Source organism: Stegodyphus dumicola, chromosome X2, assembly GCF_044657685.1.
Source record: "Stegodyphus dumicola isolate Sdum_Otavi_A_Nest chromosome X2, ASM4465768v1".
NCBI classification, from domain to species: Eukaryota; Metazoa; Arthropoda; class Arachnida; order Araneae; family Eresidae; genus Stegodyphus; species Stegodyphus dumicola.
The window spans coordinates 140,435,401-140,448,930 of record NC_140781.1 but is presented as its reverse complement, the minus strand read 5'-3'; positions in this window follow the sequence as shown (position 1 = coordinate 140,448,930).

The following is a 13,530-nucleotide window of genomic DNA, read 5'->3' as shown; positions in this document are numbered from 1 at the left end:
ATCAAGGCTCTTAGCAAACGCTGTTACAATTGAACCTGTTTTTACCTTTCCCGAAGCAGTCTTTCGATTCTGACTCGCTTCTTCATTCATTCTGATATTGTTTCTCCTGCATCCATTCACGCTGGTGCGTGCCAGGTTGCCTTTTCCCCTTCCTATCTACTATTTGTGTTAAGCCACCGCAGTGGGCTTTGCGCCTCGCATTGTGGCTAACTGCAGGTAAATGCTTCTTTTGTCCATAATAGAGGACTTCCTTATCGATCTCTTTCTTAGCCCATCGGCTCTCTTTCCTTTTAACTTAGCGTATGCTCTTTCCTCTTTCTGAACGGATTTATTTCTAATAAGGATGATGTGGAGTTAATTTGCAAAGGTACTCCGTAACATAACGCCTTGGTCCTTGGTCCATCGGTTAAACCCTCCTCCACAATATTTCTTCCATACCCACTCTTTTTAGTGGACTTTACCAGGCGGCAAACATCAAAAGGATCTCGTTGCGATTTGAGACTGTTAACCAGAGAACAGGGGCTCCATTACCCAGCTGACATGACGTCTGCCTTACACGGATTAAAGCCCTTGCCTCCAGAAGCTATTTATTATCACTAAGCAAAATAAGCTTACAGTGGCATACAAGGCCTTCAAGAACACAAGGACAAGTAACATAGTCATTAATAAACCCTAACGAAAGCATGTTACAAGTAGTACCTATAGCATTCAAACAATAAACCGTGTATACTTTCATAAATTGTACTGAAAATACGAAATACTTTCAAAACTGAGTCCAACTAATTTAAATAAAAACTATGGTACAAACAAACAAACACAATCCATTACTGTATTATACACAATTAATTTCAGTTAGATTCACAATATCAAGAAGAATCATTCAATTTAGAAAAAATGCATAAAGATAAACTAAGACAATAATAAACTGCCAAATAAAATTTATTCATATGAATTCAGAATTAAGAACCAATAACTTAAATAACTGAACAATATTATCATAAAATACACTGAACCTGAGATATTACTACAATACAAAACATAAATTTGGTTTAAAACAAAACCACTCCAAGTAATATAAAAACTCTACATCAGGTTTGCTGGCAACGCGATAGAAATGGAGTACAAGAATAATGCCAACATAAAGATATGAAAAATTTCAAATTCAAAAACCAAATGCATTCAAAAATAATTCAAAGAAAATTATTATAAAATACTGCCTTAAATGCAAATTTTACAATAAAGAACTCAAGTAAAACCAATCAAATTCACAAAACAGGTCAACTATACAATTTCGAAAAGTGCAAAAAGGTATACAAAATAATTATTCTAGATTAGGTTTGCTGGCATCGCTAAGACAAATGCAAACAAAATAATCATGATATATACATGATTAAGAACGATTTCAGTACCATACAACAAATGCTATGTGCTTCACAAATAAAACCGACTATTTGTACAATATAAGAAAGTAATAGGCTACAAGTAACCGTTATAATTAATAAGAGCATAGGTGCATTCAATCTCAGATACGTCTGTTCTACATAAAACCATTTCTAATTTTAAATCAGTAACATAAGTAGTGGAAACAACCAAACTGAACAATAATAAAGCATCAAACACAATAATTTAAACAATTACCATTATGCAGTAAAAATCTAATGCAGTAAAAAAAAAAAAAAAAAAAAAAAAAAAATCTAACAGTCACTGAAAGTCAATTACTCACATCCAATAGAGATGATCTGAGAGAATTATTTACAGAAAAATTTAACTCCTGACAGAAAAGTATAATTTCCTTAAATTTCTTACTCTCACTAGAGTTTTTTTAATATCAGATCAGCCCAATTTGGCCTGTGTTGATCTAAAGGTTTATTCAAGTGAAGTTTTTTAGTAAATGAACAGTGAAAGATAAAGTGTTCAGGGTCTCCCAACTCCCCGCAAGAACAAAGCTCAGTCGTACGTAGTCCAAATCGAAAGGGATATGTATTAAAAGGTCCATGACCAGTGAAAAATTGAGTATAAAAATTTGATGTACTTCTTTGACTGAGTGAAACTTTTGGGAAGAAAGAGAAGACTCGTCTTCCTGTGGAGTCATTAGTCCATCTTTCCTGCCATTTCCCAAGGAGTGCATTTAAAGTCTTGCTCTTCAAGTGTAAAAAAGGCAATTTCGTTGGATTTTCAATTCTGTTGATATCATTAGCAGCCTATTTAGCTAAGGTATCTGCTTCTTTATTGCCCAGTATGCCGACATGAGCTGGCACCCAGGTAAGAAGTGGTCTCTCAGATAAATTAAATCTTAGCAATTTCTCTTGAATAACTTGTACAATCGTATTTCTATTCGTAATGTCTAAGATAGCCTGTAGACTAGATAATGAATCACTGAAGATCTTAGTCTTGCCAGATAGATTTCTTTTAACATAAGTGAGAGCAGCGTTTATCGCTAAAAGTTCTGCCTGAAAAACAGTATTTCTGTCATCAAGCCTTCGAGTCCATGTATATACCATTTGAGTATTGTTAAATACACAAAATGCACAACCTGTTCCCCGTTCAGTTTTAGAACCATCTGTAACTAGAGCAATGTCATTGGCTACTGGAGCCGTATAGTATAAATTGACAGCAGATTTGAGTTTTAAAGAGGCAGGATGGCCAAGATTAAATGGAACCCGTAGTTCATAATCGTTTACTAGGTAATGTTGGTTCCATAAATCCCCATTCAATCGTAATCGTAGGATCCGTCCTAAGAAAGAGTCTCTTTGAGCCTGCAGATCTAATGGAGGTATACCCGCCAAAATCTGCAGTGAGGCTGTCGAGGTTGTTCTATAACCTTTGGAAATAAGCAATAGCTGATGCCTCTGTATTGAATTCAGTAAGCCACTCAGAGCTTTGTTCATATCAGAATCCCAAATGGAGTCTCCGTACAAAAGAACTCTCTCAGTGATTGTTTTATATCACAGTCGCAAGATTTTTGGGGAAGTACCCCAATTAAGGCTCATAGTCTTTGTCATGCCATTCGTAAGAACGGCACATCTCTGTTTAAGATGTTTCACATGTGAAAACCAAGACAGCGTATTGCTGAAACAAAGCCTAAATATTTCAAGGTGTTTGCACATTTTATGGGCCTTCCATGGATTTTTACTGACGGATTTCGACGCATTCTTCTTTTCCTACCGATAGACAACATAGTAGTTTTTTCTTCGGAAATTCTTAATTTATGCATGTCTGCCCGCTCTACAAACTTATCAATCGCTTGTTGAGCTCTTGCTTCAATATCCTTTACGCCTGAGATAATTAACAGAAAATCATCGGCATAAGCTTGCAGAGTTACTTGTTCAGTATTTTCAAACATACCAAAGGCCGTATTAGCCACTAAGTTCCACAGGGTTGGTTCTCAATAGGAACCCTGTGGACAGCCTCAACAGCAAATCTTTTATTAAAATTTCATTATCAAGGGTTAATTGAATTTTGAGTTGTTCCAAATAATTTCGAATTAAATTCAAAATTTCTACAGGGCAGTTTGCGCTATCCAATGCATCAATTATGTCCGGCCATCAGACCGTGTCAAATGCACCACGTATGTCAATGGAGATGATTAACGTGTGCCTGTTACCATCCCTATTGCCTTTTACTGTGTTCAGCAGATTAAAAACAACCATTTCAGTTGAAACCCCCTTTTTAAATCCAAATTGAAAGTCACTGATCACTTTATTTTCAGTTAGAAAATAATTTAGTCTGTTCAATATTAATTTTTCAAAGAGTTTATTTAAAGAAGAAAGAAGACACACTGGTCTATAAGAAGACGAAATAGCAGGATCTTTACCTGTTTCGCCAAATAAAACTATTTCGGCAATTTTCATCTGTCATGGAAATAAAGCCAATTTCCAACATGCTCGATATAAAGATAACAACTAGGGGAATTCTTTGAAAAGTATCTTTATGATCATATTATCAAGACCATCTGGTCCGAGGGCCTTCTTAGACGGTAGAGAACAAATTGTATTTTTTAACTCCTCAAGCTCCAGCAGGGCAGAGTCACTTACAGTAGAATTCCAAGTTTGATTTTTAAATTTTTTTCGCATTTCTTTATGTAAATCCATATCGTCAATCTCCAAATCCAATGGAAATAACTCATCTAAAATTATTTTATATTTCTCTCCCATAGAAGTACAGTCCGGAGCTACCTCTACTGGCAGCTGAAGAGGTCGAAATACTCTGTCCACTGCGATCTTTTGAATGATGCCATAAGGATTTTCAATAGCTGCACAAAATGCCTTCCAAGATTCACTTTTTGTCTTTATAATCAATCTTTTAAAAATTGCTAGTTCCTTCTTATAGGAAATTTTAAGTGAATGCCTTATATTGTCATCCCTTTCTTTTTGCATACGTCTTCTCAAAGCACGAACTTTGTTCCTTTTTATTGTGAACGAGTCGGACCACCATGATGTAGAGGTTTTAATCCTTACTCTTTCCGACTTATAGGACGCTGTTGCTGCATCCATCAACGAGCCAATAAAAAAGTTAGTTAGTTATTTTCTAAATCCTCTCGAGAAGTATTAGATTCAAATAAAATTATAAATTGAGAAATTCGTAGACGAAGTTTCTCAATGAGTTTTTCATGTCCACCATATGAAGTTTTAAATCTACGTTTCAAAATTATGTCTTCCGATATTCCAATTGCAAAAAAAAAAAAAAAAAAAATTTGATGATCAATAATAGACAAACCTGTCAACACCCTCCAATTTGTTATAGAAATTGCAAAAGGAGATGAAGCTAATGTAATATCAGGCCAGCTCTTGGCTCTGGCAGTCAAGAATGTTGGCTCTGAATCGGAGGAATTAAGAACACAGTCTGTTTTCTAGGATAAAATCAAGAACTTTAGCAGCCCTATGATCTTCTTGATTTCCACCCCAAAGAGGACTCGTAGCATTAAAATCACCCGCAATAAGCAAATGATCATTATGAATAATATGTGAACGAAGTTCGGTTAAATTGCTATCTAAATCGTTCGTCGGTGGAAAATAAACGTTAGTAATATTAATACTTCTATTGATAAATTGTAAGCGAATTGTCACTGCATCTAAAGTTCTCGCCACAAAATATGGATTTAGAGGGCCGTTATATATTATCATCGCTTTAAAAGAACCAGAAAAGAATATCTTACTAAAGTTTGGTAATCCAATAATCTTGCCATCTTTGACATAAGGTTCTTATAAGAGAGCGAGCTGTATTTCATTTCTAATCATAAAATCAATAAAATTTAAAGTAGCTGCCCTTGATCTCTGTAAATTTACTTGTGCACAAGTCAGACCCGAGATGCTCTGAGTAACCGGTATGTTCATTAAGCCTGTCATTTCTGAGTGTTGCTGAGGCGAAGAATCTCCTGCCTGTATAGCGGACATTGTGATGAGCTAGCCTGATGTGATGTCTCATACTTCGTTCCTGCAGAGGCGTTGGAGTGAGTACAATTGACGCAATTTGAAATGCTTTCGGAGCACTCCTGAGTATGGTGGCCCTTCCCGCACTTTGCACAGGCCGGTGGATATTTGCAAATTCGACTTAAATGATCAAAGGCCTGACAGTGATAACAATACGTCACTTTATGAAATTCTCGAAAGAAGCACGATGAGAAACCAATATAGACTCTCTTCAGGTCCTTCAACAATTGTGCCTGTTCTCTAGACACCCCAACAAGCCAGTTGCACGTACCGTCTGTTCTGGGTCTAGGTTTTTTGGGAAAAACAAAATTCTTCTCACCTGAAGATAAGAGTTCTTGAAAAGCTATTTGTAGTTCCTCATAAGTAGTATCCTGAGGAACCCCAAAAACTATGAAAGACACACCCTTGGCAGCCTTGGAATTCTCAGGTCCAAATGTTCCTTCAAATCCGAGTTTTCCAAAATGGCTTTTTTTCAATGTCACCAATTGCTTTTCCTCTTTACAACGAACAAGTAACTCTTTGGCTCTTGTTGGACGAACTTGTAAAATATTTACTCCGAGCCTTTGCGGTTTAATACTCTGAACTAATTGCGTCTTAATACTGTTTGGCGATCTACTTGAATCTTTAGCCTTGATAATCAAAACGTGATCCTGTTGAGCTGGAATCTTCCTTACCTGTGAAGGCTTCAAAGTAAGCCTAACAATTTCTGCATGCGATTTGAGACTGCAGTGCGTTTGTCTGGAGCCTAGATACTTCAGGGACTGGGGTCACATTATTCAGAGGGGCTCTTCTCGCTCCTCCCACTAAATGGCCCCCTCTCATTGGTTATAATGAATGTCAATGACGCATGACGTTCAGATGAAGATTTTTGGCTCCGGGTTACTAGAAGAAGAAATTTATGTTTCTTATAGTAATGAAGATCAACTCAAATGTCGCTAATTTGTCGTGATTTTGGGATCTTCACGGATTTTCTTTGCTCTTTACTGAAATTTTTTGTTCTTTGTTGGTCGTGTGCAGTCAGAAATTTTCGATAAGCTAATGACTAATTTTAATGCTTTTACGCATTAAATGCTATTTTATAAGGAGAAGCATTATAGTATATACTCTGAAATACTTTTTTAATCACTTAATACTGTAACAATAATTCGTAACACTGAAATAAATTTTCAATAATTCCTGAATTCAGTTTTTAACAGGACCATCAAAAGTCTTTCCATATGAAGCATGGTTTATTAATCTTTGAACAAATGTAGTTTCAAAATATTAGTCCTAATTTCATTTTCTAACATCTCATAGTTAGATTGTTCTTTTCTCAAATACGTTTACGTTATCTTTTCTCAAATAAAATTCTTAAATTGTGAATGATCAGAATAGCTATTACTCTACACCGATTTCAGCAGGTTTTTATAACACAAAACAAGTATAATAATAAATATTTAATAATTTGGCCCTTTTTTTATATTGTAATAGGAATGCAGCAGCAAAATATCCTTGATTTAACTTACTTATGTAAACTTGTCATTGTGATACATAAATTATACTTTATAATTGAGATTTTCATCAAATTTCTATGCACCTCTTACAATTAGTTAATAATAAATTTTATAAGTAAATTATGTATCCTGTAATATATGGTTAAAGGTAAGGAATTAAGAAATCATATTGCATGATTTAAAATTTTAAATAAACTGTTAAAATATCCTTTAATTAGCAAATTTAAATGGTTTGGATCAATTCATGTTACTTTCGTTTTGGATAAGTAATTATCATTTCTTTTATCGTTTATACTTTGACGAAGTCAAATAAAGCAAACTGAACTATGTTTGATTTCAGATTAATTAAAAAATGAAAGGCAACTAAAAGCTAACTATCATTGATTTTAATTTATCTTTTCAAATTAAACAACAAAATACAACTATTAAGTTAACATAGTATGGAAACTATATAATGCATAATTGCCATGACGGCATATTTTCTGAACACTTCATATAAGTAATAAAAAAGTAAACTGTTGATTGATTCCATAAAAATAACAGATTCAAAGATTTTATACCAGTTATTGAAAAATTTATATATATAGTATATATATTGACTAATTCTGTGCAAATTAAAGATTAATATTTTAATGTGCAACTGATTTAATTAGCAGAGTAGTTAACACTGATTTAAAGTGATTTTTAACTGATTTAATTTTTTGACTATTGACGGTAAATAATGATTTAATGTTTCTTCTAGATTACTAGAACTTGTATTTTAAGGTTATTTTAGTAATGAAGATCAACTCAAATATTGCCAGTTTTTTCTGATGTATTCTTTGTAGATGTTCCTTTCAAAATGTTTGTTGATCATTTACTTGTAAGATAGTTATAAGGTATTTTCTCCCGTCCTTCCACATGTCTTCGTGGTGTAATTGGAAATATACTCAATGCATATTTGAGAGGTCCAGGATTTGAGTCCCCGTGAAAGCATTGCACATTTTTCACATCTCCTGCTTCAAAATAATCTAATGAGTCTAAATAGTGCCTAATTGTCCAAAAGCAAGTCAGTAATTTTAATGCTTTTTCCATTTTGTATGAAGAAACATTTATATTACAATGTGAAATATTTTTATAATCACTTTAAATTATTGAAAAATTAGTAATTATATTTGTTAAATGAGTACAAATTTAATTTTAACTATAATGTGTAGCTGATTTAATAGCAAAAGGGTAGTGCTGAGATTTCGTTAATTTTGGTTCCATTTCCAGCTGAGGGGATGCTGATGTCCTTAATTATTTTTAATTCATTCTAAAAATTAGTAATTATATTTGTTAAATGAGTACAAATTTAATTTTAACTATAATGTGTAGCTGATTTAATAGCAAAAGGGTAGTGTTGAGATTTCGTTAATTTTGGTTCCATTTCCAGCTGAGGGGATGCTGATGTCAATTAATTATTTTTAATTCATTCTAAAAGAGCATTACATCTCTGTATACTTAAATTTCTTATTCAAAAATGTACATTAAAATGCTAAATAATGATTTAATGTTTTTGAGATAAATTATCCAATTTCTTTGCGATGATCTTGTGTCTCATTATTAGCTTAAATTGTGTTGCAACATGGATATATATTAGTTCAGTACTTATACATTTAAAAAATAAATACCTTAAAGTTTCCAAAGACTTTGATATAATCAAGAGTTCAAGGCAATATGGTAGCTTGATATTGTGCTTATATCAAAATTTTAACTTAGCTGTACATATTTTAGTTAAGGTTTAAAAGAAAAAATATGTATAATCACAAATTAATGTTAACTAACCTAAATTTGTGTAACATAAGGTTCAATGATTAGCACAAAGCATACAAAAACTTAACTATCTAAGCAAAAATTTACCTTTTTGGCTTGTATTCATATTTAAGATGGGGAAAATCACAAAAACACTCATCCAGCTAACCCATTTGCAACGATTTCAATCTGCTTTGAACTATTAGTGTGTGGAGAGAATCCCAGCAAGCTGATTTTTTTAAACCTAAAAAGTTTCTTCATATCTAAGTTCAAATTTTCTAAAAAACATTGTTTCCTATGTAAAATATCAATGCATTAAACATTTAATGTTTTGTTAAAAATATTAGATTTACATAAAATAGTTTCATGAATGCTATATATTATATTTATGTTCAAGGCATAGAATATCTACATATTATTGATTATTAATTTCGCCCCACATGTGGCTGAGTATTTAAGACCACCGAATGCTGGGATTTCGATCACAGGTGAACGGTCTAGCTGCATGATTAGGTTTCATAGTTTTTCCAATGTGTAATGTGAATGCGAGCCAGTTTTCCTTAGGAAGTTCTCCAGGAAGGCATCCCTGTAGGCAAGTAGCCGTTGTATTCTTTGATAAATTCAAATATCCTAATCTAAACTTTTATCAAGTCTTTCCATTCAGTGAATATGGCAGAGATAGTTATAATTCTTATGTGTTACAGTGCAATGATAAATTGTTAGTAATAAAATTTAACTTTACAAATAAGTTTAACCTTTGTGTGTGGATGTGTGTAAAATTTTGATTTGTCAATATAAGTCATGTTATTAATTATTAAACCTGAAATGTCAGTGTAATGCCATATATGTAATTACCCAAGTGCACTTTTTTCCAACCACAGTTTCTATTTTAACTGCAACATATGTACAAAATTTACTGCTCTGTACTTGGAATACATTAAAATTTTTAATTCGATACTGCCATTTTACCTCTGCAAGATGATTATTTACGAAGATAAAAAAATCGCGAGTGAGAAATTTTCACGAGAAAGCAAAGTGCTCATGTAAAAGTTCTAAAATTTAGTAAATAATGTAATGAGCAAAGCATGTGCATATCTTAACCTTTATTTTTCTTGAACTTTCATTGGATTAAATTTTGCTATTCTGTTGGGTATTTATCATCTTCACTGCATAGCAAATTGTCAATTTTCAGAAGTATTATTATTATTCAGTGTAGTATATAACTTTAAAAACAATGAACATCCTTTTGTATAATTTATATCTTTATTTCATTTTAATAATAATTAAGAGACAGAATTCTTCAAAGCATTACAGCTGCAAATTGTTTTAAAATTTATTAAGAACTGTAAAGAAGGCAATACAAGAACATGTCATATATACACAGGAATTTTATTCCTTATTCAGCAGCAAGAGGTTTAAAAAGGATGACAACATTCTAACAGTGAGGTGCTAGGCTGACCCTTCCCCAGTGTAATCTATGTGGCTTCAAAATTTTGCCATTAGATAACTACCTGAACGTAAAAGTTCTGCTGTCCCTACTTCACCAGGAGACTGGACCTGGGTTTCAGACGCTGTACAATGCTGAAAGAGAATTGTCATCTCATTATCCTCCAGATTTTATGAATGCTGTGGTCAACTTAAAAATTTACTTTATTAATTTGATTTGAAATGCATGAAATTGGGGAAAATTTATCTTAATTATCTTTAAAATTAAAAGAAGGAAAAAAGTATTTGTAATTGTATGCCTAAAAAACCTGGTTAATTTGGAAGTACACACTAAAGTTTTAGCATTTTTTTAAATATGATTAAAATTAAGTAAAAATAAACTCGAAAATAGCCTGATTTAATGAAAATTTTTTTGAATTAAATCACAATTTGGTTACTATTAATTGTTTGGAGTGTTATTTTTGTATCCTTAATTAACAGATTTAATGAATTAATAGCACAAGAAATTTTTTAAAAATTAATCAGTTTATTTCAATGAATGTTTCAAGCCTGTTATACACTCCTGTGCAAAATTAAGAGAATTTGTAAATTATGTCTATTTTTACGAAAAGGTTTTGAACTTAAGGTATGAATTATGCCGCCAAAGAATTATGTAAATACTCAGAGTTGAATAGGTAAGCGTATCTGTGGAGATGTGAAAATCAGATTCACTTTAAATGCAAATACAATAATTAACAATATAACAATTAAGATCTATTATTATTATCTAGCAATTTTTATATAACTTCACTTTTACCGGTATTTCCGAAATAAAATTAAATTTATGATAAATGTTATAAGCAATTTTTTTATCATTGAGTGAAAATTAGAATTTTTAAACTCAAATAGTTATGTGATTTATTATCGGATATACTACTTTACCACACGACTAGTTAAGCAAAGAATGGATAAAATAAAATAAAATTAGCTTTACAAATAATGTGAAGTACTGTAGTTATCTATATTCCTAAATTGGTTTAAAGGCTTTAAAAATGGCTGAAATAAATTAAAAGATAAAGAAAAGGAATCATAGTTTTGATAGTAAAGCTGTAGCGAAAGACGGACAAGTGAACGAAATCATTATGCATTTATAAAATGAATTCTGTATGTTTTCAGGTTTTTTTATTGGTTATGTGATATCGAGGATTTCAAATGATAAATGTAATTTCAATTTTATATTTTTAACTCACAGTAACCACGTTTTCGAAATGCAGCAAATAACTTAAAGTGAACAATGTTTCTGCTAGTTACGGTTTCATCTCACAATGCATGAAATTTTCTGTATGAAGCTTTTTCACCTTTCTTTTCATGAAGTCATCAATTTATCAGATTTTACGTCTTTCACTGTTGTAATTTGTGACCACCCTTTTAGTATAAAAGCGACTGATCACTATCTGTGAAATGCAACATAAAACTTGAGAAGGGTGAGTAGAGGGAAAAAGGAGAGTTCTGAGCCAGGGAGCGGGAGTTGAGGGAGCTCCAGAGAAGGAAGGCTCAGCCGTGGAAGGGAGGCTTATCTGAAAATGGGGACAGTGAGACTTATCAAGCGCTACGTCACAGAAAAACGATGTGTGCTTAGGTTTTATTAATTAGGTGATTTAGGCATTTAGTAGTTATATGATAATGTGTACTTATTTGAGTTTTTAAAAACGTATATGAAGTAGGTGTTTTATTTTTGTTAAACAGATATATAATAAAATGTTTCCTTCACAGTCTTTGGAAAATAATTTTTTTCTTACTTGTATTTATCCTATGACTGAATATCTACAAAACTGCCACATGTCATCACTATTATATTTTACTGATTTACCGGAGGTGATTTCCTTCGTTAATAAATTTTTAGCATTTGTGATTTTTCTTCGTATTCCAACTGTTTTACTACGTATATGTTGATTATTTCTTAGGTACCCTTAAAGACGATTATTTTCGAATTTAATGATTGAGTAATTCTATACACTCAGAATTTTACCTTATTTCTTAAATCTTCTTTTCATAATATCAGATATACTTTTCGTAATCTTAATTACATTACTCATTTTTATTATTAAATTCATTTTACCCAGAGTTTTTTCATACTTGTTAGCCATACTTTTAACTTATTTGTTATATTTTACGAGTGTAATTACTAAAACACGCGTTTTTATGTGTTATATTATTTAATGTTAGATGTAATTTTCAACTCTTTTCGCTCTTTTTAAGGTTAGTGATCTTCAACATAGTCTGTATTTTAACATATTTCCTATACTTTCTGATCATATACTTAACTTGTATTTAATTTTAGATGTAACATTTCTAGCTAGTTTTGTACATTTTAACCTTCACACTGTTTTATATACTCTAATTTTTAACCATTTTATATTCTCACACTCTATACATAACTTTTACTTGATTTCTCTCATTCATTTTAACCTACATAATTTCCAATATAGTCCTAATTTTAACATAATTCTTATATTTTCACATCATATACCTGATTTTTATTTAATTTTAGGTGGGAATTTTAACTTCTTTTCTATATTTTAAAGTTTTCAGTTTCCAACACACTCGGAAGTTTAACTAATTTGCTATATTTTCACATGACTTTCATTTCATTTATAGCTACTTTCATACGTTTTAACCTTCGTAATTTCAAATATACTTTAAATTTTAGTTTAATTCCTATATTTTCTGACCATATATATGAATTTTGTTTAATTTTAGATGTAGTTTTTAACTTGTTTCATACATTTTAAATTTCGTAATTTTTAAAGTACTCTAATTTTGAACTTGCTTATTACATTTTTCTACCATATACCTAACTTATTGATTTCTAGATGTAAATTTTAACTCCTTTTCTATTTTTTATTGTTTTTAGTTTCCAATATACTAAATTTTAACTAATTTATTATATTTTCACATGATTTTCATATAATTTGTAACGACTTTCATACGTTTTAACATTCCTAATTTCCAACAGGTTCTTAATTTTAGTTTAATTCCTCTATTTTCTTACCATGTATATGAGCTTTATTTAATTTTAGATATTATTTTTAACATGTTTCGCACATTTTATACCTTCGTAATTTTTAGAGTACTCTAATTTTGAACTTATTACATTTTCCTCCCATACGCATGAACTTTAGTTAATTTTAGATGTAATTTTTATACTTTTCTGGGACTGGTTTTCTTTCTAGTTTCCAACATACTCTAAAGTTTAACTGTTTTATAATTTTTGATTGTAATTGCGCTTGTGATTTTACTATTTCAGCTAAATTAACACGCTTAAATTTCTTAAAAATAGAGATAGATTTCAATTAAGCATTTTATTTTACAACCTTTAACTGTTATTCATATCCAATTCATCGAATAGC